This window comes from Girardinichthys multiradiatus, chromosome 20 (genome assembly GCF_021462225.1).
Source record: "Girardinichthys multiradiatus isolate DD_20200921_A chromosome 20, DD_fGirMul_XY1, whole genome shotgun sequence".
Lineage (NCBI taxonomy): Eukaryota > Metazoa > Chordata > Actinopteri > Cyprinodontiformes > Goodeidae > Girardinichthys > Girardinichthys multiradiatus.
In genome coordinates, this window is record NC_061812.1 from 42,943,578 (window position 1) to 42,959,806 (window position 16,229).

The window sequence follows — 16,229 nt, forward strand, 5'->3', positions numbered from 1 at the left end:
CATGAAACAAGGAAGAGAAAAGAAGAGTCGCCTCCACTGCTGAGCCAATGAGGAACTGAGTCCTGTTGACACAACAGTCACAGCGAGTCACGTTTGCAGTGAAAATGCTGCAGAAAAACAACACAGGAACTATTAGAATATAAACATCTTTATGTAGATTATTTAATTGTGACAACCTCTTTGCTCAGCAGCTAGTGCATTCTGAATTGATTTTCACTCCCAAACCTATAGATTACTGGTGACCCACAAAGACTGACTAGAAAGCCCCCACCCTCCCCATTGCCTGACCCTGAATTAGGGTTCAAGCAGGAAGCCTAAAAGGGCTAATCCACAACATTCCTGTTGGTCCAGTTCTGAAAACAGGCTGTTTTTTAACCTCGTGCTTACCTTGTTTTTACTTGTCATCTAATCTAATCTGGTGAAGTACAAATCCTTTAGTTTTATGACCTTATGCTGCCCATCTCTCTACAAAATCTTTTTGTGCAGTAAAGCACAACCATCGGCGACCATGCCTCTGGATGCAGGCTAAAAAACATGTGGTACATTGGTCTGAACTAAATCAATGACGAGAATCTTGAATGTCGAGTACCGTTGTCTATGAAGTCTGTGCGTCGCTTTGGAGGCACCCCAATAGTACTACTGCAGGAGTGGCTACGTTTCTTTCACTGTGATATCATTATCTTGTTTAATTGTTTTTTAATATTTAAAGATGAGCTTATGATATGGACAGGAGACATTAGCAAATACTCTATAAGTGCTCCCAAGGGATTGAATAGTCATTTGATGAATTAATCATAAAATTGGTTAGGCTGTTGGATTCTGATGGCAAGGTGACTAAATCTTCATTAGTGTAGACAGAGCGTCTAATTAGCATAGCCTGAGTTTAGCTGTGACACGCACGTCTGGTATATGTGGCGTCTCAGGGAATAATACGCTCATGTCTAAAACATTTTCAAGATGTCCAAAATTTTTTTGCCAGACTGGTTCTAAAGGGCAGAACATGGCCAGGCGTACTGTGAGCAGTGTGGACACTGAGCGATCTCCAGCACACCAATTTCCTTCTGGTGACAAATTCTGACACTTCCTTTCTGCCATGGCATCATCAGACGAGGATGCAGAACTAATTTGCTGTGTAGCTTTGGAAAAACAAAAAGAAAAGAAGGTGGTGTTAAAGGCTATTAAACCACAAGAGGGATGAAAAAGAGGAATACACCTGTGCGAGGCAGAGAGTGGCTGTTGCGCTGCAAGTAGTTGAAACCGGCTGCTCCACAGTTCGACGTGGAGCCTTTTTCCCGCTGAGCAGTTTATTGTGTGGCATCGCGTATGCGGTCATAAAAATTTAGCTTTGCGTGGACATGTCCACACAAAGCTCATACAAAGCTTTTACGTCCACGGAGTCAAGTACGCGTGTCTATATTTCGCTCTTAATACAGGGTTTGGCTGAACTGATTATCAAAGTGTTCTGCTATTGTGTTAAATCCACAAGAAGGCTACGAGAAGCTGAGAATATTTCTAAACAACTGAAACACAAGTCAAATAGGGAATATACTGTTTAGGGAATAGTTGGATAGTATAAAGCAAGTCATTGTGCTGCTTTGGCAACAAAATGGGGCAAGAGTGCAAAATCTGACTTATAAAAAAACACAAAAAAGAATTTCAATATTGCCAAGCAGAGGCTTTTATAATGTTGTTGGTGTAAGCACAAGGGAATTTTAGCAAAGGTAAAACATTTATCCACTTTTTACTTAAAACCCATGATGCTTTGCATAAACAAAATTCATGCAAAGAATATGTTAAGATTTATCAACCTTATTCCTAAAACCCATGATACTTTGTGTGCATTTGGTTCACAATTCTCAAACTGGCATTCTCACATATAGACAAATAGTCTCTCCAAGAGCAAATTTGCATTACAACATGTCGAATGATCAACATTTACACTTTAAATGAGATAATATAATCACAGCTCCACCTTCATCTTTTAAAAATGCAGAAGATCCCCTGAACAAATAAGCTCTGATTAGCAACATATTTAGCTGTTTTGTAAAATTGCTATGGATAGAGAATAGAGGTAAAATGTAATGTTAATTGCCTATATCATGTGTTTTCTATGCTTTTAAATGACTGAGAGCTCAGTAATTGTGCATTTGACCATTTTCAGGTAGACATTTTGTTTTAGGGATGAAAAGACCGGAAAGTCATGCACCCATGACATCTTACCGTAAATAAGAGATCACTTCCCTGCTGATTGTGTCTTAATAGACATCATAGATCTGCTCTCAGCAACTTTGCTAATCCCTTTCAGATGGTGGCGTTGCTTCTCAAGTGGATGCAGCCAACTATGACACAGGAAAAAGATTTTCTTCTATTGGCTTTTTGTTGCTTAAGTGACATGAGTGTGTTGAAGCCACATGTTAAGCTTAGTCTGATTATCGAATAGCAACATGCAGGCATGTTTAGCTATGCCCTTGCAAAGCTCAGACATGACAAGTGTGATTATCAAAACAGACAAAAAAAAAGAAAAAATAGCTGAACTGCAAATCAGTTACCTGAAAATAAGGAATAGCAACCAAAATGGCTTTACTGTAACATTTGCTGCACAATGAATCCTACAGAATCACAGCCAGTTTTTGTTTCATAGTAGACATGATAGTACACTAGCCACAACAGTTATTCATCCAGTCATCCTCTCTACCCAATTAATAGCCTACTTGCAAGGTTAAGGATGGGCTGCTGTCTAGATTAGTCAAGTAGTAAGAGACGGTACAATGTGGACCTGTAGCTGCAATTCAGAGTTGGGTCCAGATATTCTTTTACAGCTCAGCTTTATGCTTTCACATTTCTTTTTAAGCTAAAAGCTTAAGTTGAAATTAAATTGCATTATTATATTTAGTAATATTACTCTGGTATTTTTATTCTTTATATGTCTTTTTTTTTATTGTAAATATAAAAATATGAACACTGTGTATTTTTGACTGTGTATGTGAATTGCATATTGAAATGTGATCTAAATAATAAATTTGGTGTAACAGGTGACCCTCTCACTGCACTTCACATCAACACAAATTGCATTTCAAATAACAGTTAACAAATTACCTATTCATTTTACTCTAATTTGGACTGTGGTTGTTACTGTTAAAATGGTTTATATTACGGTCTGAAAATTCACCTTTTTATTCCACTTGATGATGTCTTTCATTATATTTCTTGTTTATGCTGCTGTGCAGTATTACACTTCAGGATTAATAAACCATCTACCTGTGTACCTAGCTAGAATTAATGCTCTTGGTAGCTGCAGGTGGAAAGCCATTGGGAACAGGGAGAGGCGTTTTTTTTAAGGTGAGCCAAGTCAAATCATTTGAATCTTGGAAAAGAGCCCTGATTTCCATCACTGGTCTTATAATGTTGTCAAAAAATCTTAAGAATTATTGGTCCAACATTCTCACACCAACAAAAATATGTTTTAAGCAACGTTTCCAACCTTATGAGCTTGCACCAACGGAATGCTGAATTTTAGTTTTAATCCTGAACTTAAAACCAAGTTCCTCATTCAGCTAACAAAGATTTTACCTTACACTGTCACCTGACACAGGCAACAGTCAAGGGCTTGATCTTTCTGGGTGGAGGATCTTTACACACATAACCAGTCCGACCTGAATTACAGCAAGTGTTGAATTGTACAGATCAGGAAAAATGCTGTATCATATAGTCTAACTGGCAAAGGTTCTCACCCATATCTGAACAAAGATCCTTACAATGACAATGTGTGGGGAAGCAGGCAAACTGCTGATGAACAACTTATCACACTAAACAGGGGCTTTGAGGAAAGGTGGGAACTCATCGTCGGCTTACGTCACACTTCTCAGGTTGAATGTTTATGCTTCTAAAAACGCCTTCTACAGATAAAACTGGGCCAAACTGAGCAGCCATGTTGGAATAGTCTGTAGCGGTTGATAGCTTTATTGAATCGAAAATGCTGACCTCATTAAAAAGCAGAGGAACATCCCAGACTGAGAGTCAACACAAAAAGCAGCGCTGCCTTTGCAGTTTGTCCCTCTGACAGAGAAAGGGAGGCAGCACATGTTGCTCCCATGAAGCACAAATTCAGTATAGTCACCTACATAAAGAAAGCAGGCCTGGCCCTTTGTTCTGTATCTGTCTCTCACATCATCCTGTCTCTGGATTTCCTCATACCTGACCTGTAGCTATCACAACTCATATGAGGCAGTGAAAGAAAGACAACCTCTCACTGTGTCAGACTAAAACACCTCATATTTTCAGAGCCTTGCAATAGTATTCCTGCCCCTCGAACTTATTCACAAATATTTAATACATTTTATTGGAGAGATCCACAAAGAGTAGTGCAAATTTGGGATTTTGATCAGGCTCAGTCAGAATGAATAGAAAGAAAAACTACAAACATTCATTTTCAATTCTTGCCACAGATTCTCGCTTGGATTTAGGTCTGGACTTTGACTGGACCGTTTTAACCCATAACTATGCTTTGACTGAAACCATTCAATAACATCTCTGGCTATATGGTTAGTGTTGTTGTCCTGCTCTAAAGTGAACCTCCATTACATTCTCAAGTTTTTTGAGGCCTCTATGAGGTTTTATTTTATAATTTACCTGCATTTGGCTCCATTTATCTTCCCATCAACCATGACCAGCTTTCTTTCTTTGATAAGAAATAGCATTACTCACAACATTATGCTGTCTCCACCACAGATTGCTATGGAAAAGATGTGCAACATTAGTTTTCAGCCACACATAGGGTTTGGGGTGCAAACTAAAATGTTATATTTTGGTGTCACCTAGATCTGCACAATGTATCAAATTGCATTTTCCATCCTCATATCATATCAATGTTTGTAAAATAAAATTACAATCACAAAAAAACTACTTGGATGTAACATTTGCTTGAATATTGTGCTTCAAGTGTGATCCATTACGGTTCTGCATGCCAAAAATAAATTTGGCTTGGTTGGACTTTCACTGCCCTTGATACCCAGACCTGATGTAGATTTTTGGTCATTAGGATTCCTATGTTCATAGAGAGGGTTGTAGAAAATACGGAGAAAAGTCAGCAAAATGTGGGTTGATTGTAATCAATAACACAAATCACAATTTTCAGCCATATTATCAGCTCTAGTCCCATCTGGCACATACTGTATCTTATTTAGGGGTGTTATGGAAAAGGGGCATGAATACTGAATTTTGGGTCTGTGTTGTATTAGTGTATTCATGAGCCAGAGGTGACAGAAGACCCACACAGGATATTACATGTCTGTCTATCCTATTGTGTAGTGTCCAGGAAACAGGATATTCACACAGAGAGCAGGCAAGCTGACCTTAGCTGAGTTTTCATTGTAAAAGGTTCAGGGGAGACTGCCTGTTCCTTCTTTGTTTTGAAGTTTTCACGCTCTAAATTTTCCATCACCATTATGATCAGCCAGGCACTGGTGTTGATATGCCAACACTTTATCCAGCTGGAGTCTGCTGACCTATAACACGTGTAAGCTATACACAGTCTCTGTGTTTCTGGATTCATATTAAACAGAGACATAAAAAACATCAGATTCACTGGAAAAGTGAACATGAAGAGTAGCTGGTCCATTGTGCATTAACCATGAAAAATCATGTAACAAAACGTTGTTCCTCCACGTTAACAAATAATTACAATCCTACGCGTTATTTGTAAGAAGATATTAAATAATAAGAGTTGTTTCTCACCTTGTGTCTTTTGTTGTGATCTGATCGCTCACACTTTTATTGTCTGGTCGAAAAGCGCCTCAGCCGGCGCCGGTCACTCAGAACCCTTTTCTTCCACAACAAAAAGCCCCAAAAAACCTCCCCGCAGTAAAATGTCTAAATGAGGAGCCGCTTCCCCGGAGTTAAAATGGTCCACAAAGTCCGAGAGCGGAATCTGTTGCCTGTTCGTCATAATAAGCTCCGCAGAAAGCCATCCACTCGCTCCCCGCCTGCCCCGCCTCCGCGCTGCTTCCTTCGGATGGGACAGTTGAATGTCCCTCTGCCGCCGCATCAACGCAGCGCCGCTGGCCAATAGAAAGGCGCGCTCTGCTGCCAAACCCTCGGCTGGTTCACGGGAGGAAAAATCAAGAACAAAGCATGGCGGCACGAATCAACCAGTGCTAATAACAGAAAGCTTTGACTGTCAGCTCATTGCCTAACTATTTATAAACCACGTTTTCAGATTTTGTCACATTGCAACTAATAAGGCATGTCATTGCTATTTTCTGTGATATTTACCATAATGTGGTAAATAATGTGGGGAGAAAGGAAAATAATACATGACTATACAATAATGCAATCAAAAATATGAAAAGCACAGCATGCAGTTTTAAAAAGCTCCCTTTATCCAGAGTAGGGTTAGGTTATCCTCTGTCCCAGTCTCCAGTTTTTTGTTTCCTTCCAGGATTGCCCTTCTTCTTCTGAGATTTTCTCATACAACAATCTTCCAGGCTTACAAAATATTTTCCTGAAAAAATACTTATTGGCAGTTATGTGGATAACAATGTTTTGTTGATGTCAAAAGTCGTTGGAGAACAGGCGGAGACTGGCTTGAGAAGACAGAGAGGTTAAACTAGCTCAAGTAACCATTAATTACAACCGAGGTACGCAGAATACCATGTACAGCATGTGGAATCTTGGACAAGATGGGCTACAGCAGCAGAGGACCTCATTGAGTACCACTTCTGTCAGCTAAAAACAGGAAACTGAGGCTGGAATTCACACAGACTCTGCAAAATTGGACACTAAGAGATTGATAAATGTTCGGCTGGTCAGATGAGTCTCAATTTCAGCTGCAACATTCAGATGTAGGCTCAGAATTTGATGTAAATAACATCAACGCATGGATCCATCCTACCTTGTTTCAACAATTCAGGCGGTGGTGATGGTGTACCTGGGTGGGTGATATTTTCTTGGCACACAGTGAGCCTTAAGTACAATTTAAACACCACAGCTTATATGAGTATTGTTGCTGACCATGTGCATACCTTATGACAACAGTGTTCCCATCCTCCAATGGCTTCTTCCAGCAGGATAATGTATGGTGGCCCAAACTCATATAGCCTCATACCAGTTTCTGGAACATGACAACAAGTTCACTGAACTCCAGTGGCTTTTACAGTCACCAATACAGCTGAGCACCTTCAGGTAGGCGTTACAGAGCGCTCTCTTCTACAACCAGCCGCCACAGAGACAGTTTCTTCCCCCAGTCTGTTTCTCTGGTAAACACTTGACAGTCAGAGTTCCAGAACAACACCATGCATACTTGGACTGATCTCACATTACAGGTCCTTCTCAAAATATTAGCATATTGTGATGAAGGTCATTATTTTCCATAATGTCATGATGTAAATTTAACATTCATATATTTTAGATTCATTGCACACTAACTGAAATATTTCAGGTCTTTTATTGTCTTAATACGGATGATTTTGGCATACAGCTCATGAAAACCCAAAATTCCTATCTCACAAAATTAGCATATTTCATCTGACCAATAAAAGAAAAGTGTTTTTAATACAAAAAACGTCAACCTTCTAATAATCATGTACAGTTATGCACTCAATACTTGGTCGGGAATTATTTTGCAGAAATGACTGCTTCAATGCGGCGTGGCATGGAGGCAATCAGCCTGTGGCACTGCTGAGGTCTTATGGAGGCCCAGGATGCTTCGATAGCGGCCTTTAGCTCATCCAGAGTGTTGGGTCTTTAGTCTCTCAACGTTCTTTTCACAATATCCCACAGATTCTCTATGGGGTTCAGGTCAGGAGAGTTGGCAGGCCAATTGAGCACAGTGATACCATGGTCAGTAAACCATTTACCAGTGGTTTTGGCACTGTGAGCAGGTGCCAGGTCGTGCTGAAAAATGAAATCTTCATCTCCATAAAGCTTTTCAGCAGATGGAAGCATGAAGTGCTCCAAAATCTCCTGATAGCTAGCTGCATTGACCCTGCCCTTGATAAAACACAGTGGACCAACACCAGCAGCTGACACGGCACCCCAGACCATCACTGACTGTGGGTACTTTACAGTGGACTTCTGGCATTTTGGCATTTCCTTCTCCCCAGTCTTCCTCCAGACTCTGGCACCTTGATTTCCGAATGACATGCAGAATTTGCTTTCATCAGAAAAAAGTACTTTGGACCACTGAGCAACAGTCCAGTGCTGCTTCTCTGTAGCCCAGGTCAGGCGCTTCTGCCGCTGTTTCTGGTTCAAAAGTGGCTTGACCTGGGGAATGCGGTACCTGTAGCCCATTTCCTGCACACGCCTGTGCACAGGGGCTCTGGATGTTTCTACTCCAGACTCAGTCCACTGCTTCCGCAGGTCCCCCAAGGTCTGGAATCGGCCCTTCTCCACAATCTTCCTCAGGGTCCGGTCACCTCTTCTCGTTGTGCAGCGTTTTCTGCCACACGTTTTCCTTCCCACAGATTTCCCACTGAGGTGCCTTGATGCAGCATTCTGGGAACAGCCTATTCGTTCAGAAATTTCTTTCTGTGTCTTACCCTCTTGCTTGAGGGTGTCAATAGTGGCCTTCTGGACAGCAGTCAGGTCGGCAGTCTTACCCATGATTGGGGTTTTGAGTGATGAACCAGGCTGGGAGTTTTAAAGGCCTCAGGAATCTTTTGCAGGTGTTTAGAGTTAACTCGTTGATTCAGATGATTAGGTTCATAGCTCGTTTAGAGACCCTTTTAATGATATGCTAATTTTGTGAGATAGGAATTTTGGGTTTTCATGAGCTGTACGCCAAAATCATCCGTATTAAGACAATAAAAGACCTGAAATATTTCAGTTAGTGTGCAATGAATCTAAAATATATGAATGTTAAATTTTCATCATGACATTATGGAAAATAATGAACTTTATCACAATATGCTAATATTTTGAGAAGGACCTGTATATTCCATTGTAAAGTTAATTGTGTATATATGTACATTTAAAAATATACTCTTTATTATTGAGAGCAAAGTGTACCGGAGTCTAATAACTTGTTTGTCTGTACAAACATGGCAATAAAGCTGATTCTGATTCTGAAAGATGTTTAACTGACATATATGGAGGAACTGCATTACCCTAAATCAAAATGGACAAAAATATCTGAGGAATATTTATGGCACCTTGTTGAATCTATGCAACAAAGCAAGAGCTTCATCATTCAGCTCAGCTCCTTCACCAGAGTGAGTCTGGATCAGTTTATTTATCTCTTGCCACCACTCATGATCAGCATACTAAGATATTTAAACTCTGCCTCTGATCGAGATTCCTAATCCAGACCTTGAGGTAGTATTTCTAGATATAAATATACAATTTAAATGTACACTTCATACCAGATATTTTGCCTGTTCGTCCATCTGTCAAATGTATAAAAACAGTGAAGAGATCATTCTAAAAGCAGACATAGTTAAAGTTTTACAAGCTTTTATTAAAAATATTACATGTACTACTTTAACTAGATGACCAACTTTCCAGTGACTGCACTATAAAGGAAACGAGTGCCACGCTGTTGTGGGCTCATAGTAGACTCAACAATGGAAAATCCCCGTAATCCACGCAAACTGCAAGAGAAAGGAAATGGGAGGGATAAAACTGTCCAGAAGTTCAACACAGAGTAAGGGCAACAACAATGTGACACTCCTGTGTCTATGCCCACCATGCATACACGAGGAAGAAAGATCATGAAGAAGAAAACAGGATGAGTCCTAAGCACAGGCTGGCTATGATGCTCACACCTAAATGAGTCACCCTGGGGACCGCCCCCATCCCCCTAGCCCTTTGTGACGGTTTCTGCGAGCCTGTGATTAGGCTCAACCTAGTGCCATGTGTGCACCATGTAGCCCACCACAGCTCCCCCTTAAACATGCACTGAAAATCTGTGCTAAGCCTCAGCTCCTGCTGAGATTAGCCCTGCAGCTATTGTCCTGATGACACTTCATATAAGCTATTAAGATAATGCAACAACAGCCTTGCATTGGTTGATTTAGACTTTAAGAATAGATCTGGTTTTGTGGTGCTTTGCCTAAACTGAGCCAAAAGGAATGTTTTAAGAAAGCTCACTTTTGCACCTTTTAATACATTTTCATGTCTCAGAAGTTGCAAATATAATCAGTTTCTATTTGAGATTAAACTGAAAAGTTAAGGGGTCCAAATGAGGGGACATTTGCTTGTTCAAAAGGTGGGGGGCAATAAATACATTTTAAGTACAAGGGGATTATGTGGTGCTCATGGAACAGATGTTAACACAGAGAGGTCTGTCCTCCTGAGAGCAGCTCCTGACTGACACAGTCTCAATGGCCCATCGCCAATGGGCATCTCATCCTCTGAGTCTTTACTTTACTTTACCATGTTGCCCCCCACCTCTTCAACGGCAGATTAACACAGCCCACCCCTCGTTTAGCCTTGACCTTGATGGGCTAGTACTGCCTTTGTCCTTTATACTCTGATAGACATCACATCTTGGCCAACTTTCCTGGCCTTTCTTTCCAGAGCAAACTTAATACATTCATGAACAGCTTGATGAACTGAGGAAGGGGAATAAACAATAAGTGGGCACTGACCCCTTCCATCCCATCTCATCCTTTCAGTCTTTTAAGCAGGTCAGCTGTTGTGTTGCAGCTCCTATACCACCAGCCGTTGTTCTATAGCCTAATAATTTCATATATCTTTTCATATTTTCCAGGTCAGAATGAATCGATGTGAAATGTCTCCACAATGCATTCGCCATACAGTACCAGCAACAGTAGCAGACTACTTGAACTTTTTATGTGATGGGCCAACACAAAGTAGTGCATGTTGTGAAGAGGAAGAAAAAAAAGGCATGGTTTTCAACATTCGAAAAATCGAATAAGTATAAGAACTAACATTTCTGCTCCCTATAATCTGATGCCCTAAAAATCCAGCGCAATCGGTTGCCTTCAGAAGTCACCCAGTCAGTAAAACATGCATGTTATTTAATGTCATTATAAATCCAGTTGTTCTGTGAAGGCCTCAGAGGTTTATTGGAGAACATTAGTAAACAAAGAAAATCATGAACACTTAGGAACACAACAAACAGGTCAAAGATAAAACTATAAGGCAGGATCAGAATTTTAAGCAGTATCCCAAGCTTTGAATATACTCTATATTGCCAAAGGTATTCACTCACCTGCCTTGACTCATTTATGAACTGAAGTGACATCATATTCTTAATCCATAGGGTTCAATATGACGTTTGGCCACCCTTTGCAACAACTTCAACTCTTCTAGGAAGGCTGTCCACAAGATTTAGGAGAGTGAGGAAAGGGAATGGTTGGCCATGGAATGGGTTTCCATTCCATGGCCAACCATTCATGACTTAGTTGCTGTCGTTCCCAATCACCTCCGCTATTTTATAATACCCCTCAAAGTTCACGGTAGAATATTTAGGAGCGAGGAAATTTCACAACTAGACTTGTTGCACAAATGGCATCCTATCACAGTACCAAGCTAGAATTTACTGAGCTCCTGTGAGCGACCCATTCATTCACAAATGTTTGTCAAAACAGTCTGCATGCCTAGGTGCTTTATTTGTTTTACCTGTGGCCATGGAAATAATTGGAAAACCTTATTTCAATTATTTGAATGGTTGAGTGAATACTTTTAGCAATACATTGTATGTAAGTTACTGTTCAGCCAGTCACTTGAAAATGGAAAAAGTTTGGTACAACTGCAAACCTACCAAACATGGCCGTTCCTCTAAGTGACAATTCATGCAAGGAGAAGAGAAGCAGCCAGGAGGTCCATCATACCTCAGTCCTGTTTGCAGTTTGTCACAAGCCATGTATGGGACACAGCAAACAGGTGGAAGAAGCTGCTTTGGTCAGATGAGACCAAAACTAGAACCAAACTTTTGGATCTCCATACAATGATGACGATACAGGGATGGAAATACTGCACATCCCCCTGAACCCACTATTCTCACACTGAAGCATAGTGGTGGCAGCATCATGCTTTGGAGATGCTTTTTTTTAGCAGGGACAAGGATGCTGCCCAGAGTTAAGATGGATGGAGCTAAATACTGGATATTCTTGGAAGAAAACCTGTTAGAGTCAGGGAATACCATCCCACAGAATAATGAATGATACTAACATTCTGCCAGAACTATAATGGAATGATTTGGACCAAAGAATATTAATTTGTTATGACTGCCCAAAGTTTAGACCTAAATCCAATTGAATATTTTTAGCAAGATTTTAACATTCCTGTTCACAGATACTGTCCATGTTATTCTGTGTAAAGCAGGTAGAGACAAATGACTTGCTGCTTCAATTTTATCAAATGGTGGTTCTGCAAATTATTTACTCAGGGGGGCTAAATACTTATGCACACTCACTTCTCTGTTGTAAACAAATGTAATCTGTCACACAAAATCCATCCCAGTAAAATACATTGATGTTGGTGTCGTTTTTGCAAGGCGCTGTAAACAATAGCTTGTTAGGAGGTCGAGGCAGATTTGTTTTGCAGAATGACAAACATGCTGTTCAATTTAGTTTGCTGTAATCACATGCTATGACAACTGATCTTTTTGAAAACTTCTGTACGTCTTGTATTACAGCTGCCTGTGAAGCATAGTCAGAAGTGACATACAGTATTTACCACTTTACTACCGTTTGGCTCTCATGTTTTAACAATGGAAGTGCAATTGCGCAATTACAGAGCAGAAATTTTCTACAGATTTATTTCGCAATTCTTACACTCACACGGCCCTGTTCTCCTATTATTTTTTCATTTTATTTTTGCGTGGCTTTCTGGTAACAACAAATTTGGTAAAGCTTTCAGATACTTTTGGTTTAAATACAGTATTTAATCCTTTTGATTTTTATAATATTTCTTATACAACAGGCTTTTCATGTGGTGTTAAGGACCTGAATGACATCATCCAAATGTTTTTATTCACCTTACTTGACCTGCCTCGTCCTCTTCAAGAAGGAGCTGAAACAGATCCAAGCGCAGGATGCATGAGGTCTCCTGTCAGTTGAAGGGCTAACTATCTATGCACCCACACACTCACATGTAGGGCCAACTTGAAATCTTCAACATGCATGTGTATGGGCTGCGGGAGGAAACTGGACCACACATAGAGAACCTGCAATATGACCTGCATTGCTCAGATTTGAACTAACGTAGGTGATTCAGCCAACTGATTTGATTTTCTATAGGAGGAACGCATCCAAAACATGAAGAACACCAGCCCTTGAGGACTTAAGTTGGATGTCGACTGTCTTATTTTTTTTACCTAACAAATGGCTTTTTGAGAGGGTTTAAGGAAAAGGGTTTTATTGGAAAATATGTACAGCTGTAAGTTTTTCTTGGTTCTAGGACTAGATTCCAGTGTGGCAACAGACACAGTAGAGGCTGACATTTTTTCCGGAGTCCCACGGGTCACGGGATTCCCACGGGAATCCCGCGGGACGGGAGACAGCATCAGTAAAGATCACGTGATTGGGACGGTACAGGTTAAAAAATGAACGGGAGCAGACGGGAGCGGGAGCTAACCAATAGGAGGGAAAACAAACTAGGATCAATTGTCCTTGGAAATGTTAAACTGAGACTTTGTTATAAACTCTAAGAAAAAAAAAACTTGAATCGACGCCGCCATTGTGTAGTTTTTTTCCAAGAAGCCTAAACTATAATGCGAGTCAAACGAACTACACGACCCACAAGCCAACAGTGCTTCTGATCGATGTTTTCCACCTGCGTTCAGGATGGAGGGAGCAAACGCAGGTGGAGAACTGGACGTGGTGAAATTGGATTTGTAACGTAAAGTCAGAAATAAGGACTTACAGGTCCTTCTCAAAATATTAGCATATTGTGATAAAGTTCATTATTTTCCATAATGTCATGATGAAAATTTAACATTCATATATTTTAGATTCATTGCACACTAACTGAAATATTTCAGGTCTTTTATTGTCTTAATACGGATGATTTTGGCATACAGCTCATGAAAACCCAAAATTCCTATCTCACAAAATTAGCATATTTAATCCGACCAATAAAAGAAAAGTGTTTTTAATACAAAAAACGTCAACCTTCAAATAATCATGTACAGTTATGCACTCAATACTTGGTCGGGAATCCTTTGGTAGAAATGACTGCTTCAATGCGGCGTGGCATGGAGGCAATCAGCCTGTGGCACTGCTGAGGTCTTATGGAGGCCCAGGATGCTTCGATAGCGGCCTTTAGCTCATCCAGAGTGTTGGGTCTTGAGCCTCTCAACGTTCTCTTCACAATATCCCACAGATTCTCTATGGGGTTCAGGTCAGGAGAGTTGGCAGGCCAATTGAGCACAGTGATACCATGGTCAGTAAACCATTTACCAGTGGTTTTGGCACTGTGAGCAGGTGCCAGGTCATGTTGAAAAATGAAATCTTCATCTCCATAAAGCTTTTCAGCAGATGGAAGCATTAAGTGCTCCAAAATCTCCTGATAGCTAGCTGCATTGACCCTGCCCTTGATAAAACACAGTGGACCAACACCAGCAGCTGACACGGCACCCCAGACCATCACTGACTGTGGGTACTTGACACTGGACTTCTGGCATTTTGGCATTTCCTTCTCCCCAGTCTTCCTCCAGACTCTGGCACCTTGATTTCCGAATGACATGCAGAATTTGCTTTCATCCGAAAAAAGTACTTTGGACCACTGAGCAACAGTCCAGTGCTGCTTCTCTGTAGCCCAGGTCAGGCGCTACTGCCGCTGTTTCTGGTTCAAAAGTGGCTTGACCTGGGGAATGCGGCACCTGCATGGTGGCTCTGGATGTTTCTACTCCAGACTCAGTCCACTGCTTCCGCAGGTCCCCCAAGGTCTGGAATCGGCCCTTCTCCACAATCTTCCTCAGGGTCCGGTCACCTCTTCTCGTTGTGCAGCGTTTTCTGCCACACTTTGTCCTTCCCACAGACTTCCCACTGAGGTGCCTTGATACAGCACTCTGGGAACAGCCTATTCGTTCAGAAATTTCTTTCTGTGTCTTACCCTCTTGCTTGAGGGTGTCAATAGTGGCCTTCTGGACAGCAGTCAGGTCGGCAGTCTTACCCATGATTGGGGTTTTGAGTGATGAACCAGGCTGGGAGTTTTAAAGGCCTCAGGAATCTTTTGCAGGTGTTTAGAGTTAACTCGTTGATTCAGATGATTAGGTTTATAGCTCGTTTAGAGACCCTTTTAATGATATGCTAATTTTGTGAGATAGGAATTTTGGGTTTTCATGAGTTGTATGCCAAAATCATCCGTATTAAGACAATAAAAGACCTGAAATATTTCAGTTAGTGTGCAATGAATCTAAAATATATGAATGTTAAATTTTCATCATTACATTATGGAAAATAATTAACTTTATCACAATATGCTAATATTTTGAGAAGGACCTGTATCTATTAAACTCATAGAGCTGACAGGAAAGTCACAAATATTACCGAACTTCAGGAAAGTTGAATGTAGCGGTGTTAACACGCAGTCTGCTGCTTGTAAAACGTGTTTAGTCGTAATCAAGTTCACCAGTGATTAAGGGACACTTGTTTGGCAAATTCTGGATTAAATCAACCCTGCATCTCTTCATTCATCAAACCAAAAGTATCGTCATGTGTCAAGTCTCATCTGACCAACAAAATTGCTGCATGTGCACTAAAGATTTAAGAGGTAAGGTACGGAAGCCCGAGAGGGGACATGGGGAAATTTATTTATTTTGCGTCCCCACGCAATACTTTTGCGTTCGGCATTTTGGAGCAACAGCACAGATGATAAACTGCTCATAAAACCAACACTGATATGTCATTGATATGGTTTATTTGTCATATGCAGGTTAACACGCAGTAAACAATGCAATGAAATGCTTAGGATAAGAAGAACCGTTCAAATCACGATAAAAACAAAAACACTAATGGCGTACAAAAAAAAGTACACATCATGCAGCAGTAATAAGCAAACAAAGTGTCACAGATGTGGTTTTGTGCAGTTTTATGGTCCAGAGTTCAGTAGTTTCTTTGACAGCTTGTGGATAAAAACTGTCTTTTAGTCTTTGAAGATAATTTTATTTAAGGCTGATTTCAAAATAAAACTCAATAAATCTCAAAACGGGTGTAGTGTTTGTTTCATTTTTGCACTTATCTGGTTTGGAAACTATCCCACAAAGTATTGCGAAATAACGCAAAGACTATTGCGTGGGGACACAAAAGAGAAAACAATTCCCC

The 16,229-nt window shown here is 40.5% G+C and overlaps 1 protein-coding gene across 1 annotated transcript in view; it reads right to left on the reverse strand.

Annotated features, from left to right (window-relative positions):
• The window catches only part of frmd4ba (FERM domain containing 4Ba), a 67,876-nt gene extending 61,915 nt beyond the window's left edge, over positions 1 to 5,961 (reverse strand). Inside the window, exon 1 of the mRNA XM_047348057.1 lies at positions 5,734 to 5,961. The gene's annotated coding sequence lies outside the window, so the exon portion shown is untranslated. The remainder of the gene's footprint in view (positions 1 to 5,733) is intronic.
• Between the last annotated feature and the right edge of the window lie 10,268 nt (positions 5,962 to 16,229).